A 3008-nucleotide genomic window follows, 5' to 3' on the forward strand; every position below is an offset into this window, starting at 1 on the left:
CGACCTCCTCCCACCAATCCCGTGCCCTGTCCTTCAGAAGACAGGACGCCAGTCTGACCTTGTCCCCCTCGGGACATCTGCTAGTGCGGAAAGCGTTGGCCACATCCGCCAACCATCTGGTGCTCGCTATGGTGTCTCCCGCCCCATGATAGTCCGGAGCTCCACATGCCCTAAACTCCCTGAAAGTAAGGGTGCGCGACCCCATCATGGCCGCCACCTCGGCACGGAAGGTGCCCAATCTCTCATCCATCAGCTCTAGAATCCCCTCCTTGATCGAGCCGAAGATCACAGGAGTCTGCTCTAAAATGATACGAGTAATCTCTGAAGAAAGAAACTCTCTGGTCTGCTCATCCATGTGCTCGCTCCCCGAGCCTGATCATGATCCCTCCCCGGCACCACCACTGCCGGCTGCTGTCCTCGGACGCAAAACCACCATACTGAAACACATCATAGCAATATCAGAAAACTGAAATATCTCAAGGGATCATTGATACTACTACTAGCTTCCTGGCCTTGTCTCGGCCTTCCTTGATTCGAGTACGGATCCTCTACTTTCAGTAGTACGGGCCCATACTACCTTCCACATCTATCCGTACTTTCCTTAAGAACCGCCTTGACTCCACCAAGTCACTTCTACAAGTGCTAATCTCTGCTACTCTCATCCTAGGCTTTCCCTAGGAAAACCTCAGACTCAACTCAATTAGTCCTCAGCTGCTGAAGGTCTCCCTATAATGCTAGTTAGCCACCACCTGAACACCATCACATGTGACGAGGATCAGATAATCCTTCAAGTAAAAGACCCATCCCTATAACGGTTGGACTCAAATAAGAGCTGCGCCATAGGGCCAGTTCCAGCACTCTGGGATTATTCAATCCTGATCACATGTGATGTGACGTGTTCACCTAATGGCTAACTCTCATCATTCAGAGTCCCACAAAGCACAAAGCAAGCAGCATTCGGATAAGGGAAACATACTCAGGCAAAACTATTCTCATAACGAGAAACTGTACTAGCATACAGTGCTAAGCTCATACTATCAGGCATAACCTAAACAGGCTATCCTACTGCTGTCTGGTCAATACTAGCATGCAATACTCATAAAGCTGTAACACATAAAGCAGGCACATAAGGCATTCTCCTAGATCCTTAGTCCTATACTAGCATGCTGTTCTACTGAAGCTGGAACAATTAATCATAATAATAAAACTTGTATTGGTAACTTGGGAGTACTTACTTGAGCTCGGCTGATCGCATGCACCACACCCTTATCTTATTTTAAAAAAAATTTCTTTCTTTCTAAGTACTTTCAAAATTCTTTTAGAAAACATTTCCTTTTTAGAAAAATCTTTTTATTTCCCTTAGTTTGAGTTCAGATACACCCGAAAGTGCATCCGAATCCCTCAAACCAGGGCTCTGATACCAACTTGTAACAACCCAAAAATACGACCCAAAAATTTCATTTTTCAACATAACCGAAAACCATAATCTGAGTGTCGTATCATAAAACCATACATGATGTATCTCAAAATAATAATAAAACACTGTGCGGAAAACTGTATCATATCCATGTCATATAAATATCAAGAACTAAATCAACTCCCAAGATAAAAGCTGAAGCTGTGGTGCGTGCGATGCCATCATCCCGAGCTCTTCCCTCTGCTAGCGGAAGTACCTGAAACCAAAAACTGAAACTGTAAGCACGAAGCTTAGTGAGCTCCCCCAAATTACCACATACCATACAATAATATATCAAACACATACTGGGGCCTTGCCCCCTCCATCGGACCGAAGTCCGAAGCTGACTGACTGGGACCTTGTCCCCTACATCGGACCGGAGACCGAAGCTGACATCGGACCGAAGTCCGAAGCTGACTGGGACCGTGTCCCCTACATCGAACCGAAGTTCGAAGCTGACATCGGACCGAAGTCCGAAGCTGACTGGGACCTTGTCCCCTACATCGAACCGAAGTTCGAAGCTGACATCGGGCCGAAGTCCGAAGCTGACTGGGTCCTTGTCCCCTACATCGAACCGAAGTCCGAAGCTGACTGATCATAACATAAACGCATCACTTAACATGAACACACATAATCCTGTCTGAGCCACGAAGGCATCAAACGTGCTAACTACTGCATCGGATAACAATCCGGATACTACTGCTAGCTAAACGGGTCGGCGCTGTGACCTTAGACCCGTTCCTACTGAAAAGGAACTCACCTCGTGAACTGGCTGCTGAGTGAATAGCTCTGAGGGCTAACTGCTGCTGCTCCGGTGCCTCCCCGGCTATAAGTCCATAAACACACTCAATCAAATACTAAACACTGCATTGGGTAAAATGACTCTTTCACCCTTGGTCAAAGTCAACTCTCATACAAAGTCAACTCTCGGTCAAAGTCAACCCACATTTGACCTGACTCGCCGAGTTGGGCCGCCAACTCGCCGAGTCCCTATTCTTACTCCTCGACCCTACTCGCTGCTACTCGTCGAGTATGGCATCGACTCGACGAGTACTCATTCGATCCAAGAACTCAGAAAATCTTCATCCGACTCGCCGAGTCATATGAACAACTCGACGAGTTGTTCTTGAGCTTAAGAAGATTGCCTTGGACTCGCCGAGTTGTATGAACAACTCGCCGAGTCCCTCCATTACTGAGTCTACCCTCAAACTCGCTGAGTCCACTCCACTACTCACTGGTCCCACTCGACACCGCTCAAAAAGGAAGAAATTAGGGACTCGTGACTCGACTCGCCGAGTCGTTCTTCCGACTCGCCGAGTCACTGCCATGCAACTATTCTACACTCGATTCTGCTCGAATCCAATACATACAAATGATAGATCTGAGTCCAATAAGCTGATTTACCACGTAAAGTTTCCAACTTTACGTGTACAAACACATGAATCAAGGGAAGAAAGGCTAAAAGATGCTTAAAAGGGATAGATCTAGGGTTAATATGCAAAATAGCTCCATAAAGGCAATAGATCTGGGCTCTACAACTCCTAAATGAACA

This window comes from Lactuca sativa, chromosome 3 (assembly GCF_002870075.4).
Source record: "Lactuca sativa cultivar Salinas chromosome 3, Lsat_Salinas_v11, whole genome shotgun sequence".
Lineage (NCBI taxonomy): Eukaryota > Viridiplantae > Streptophyta > Magnoliopsida > Asterales > Asteraceae > Lactuca > Lactuca sativa.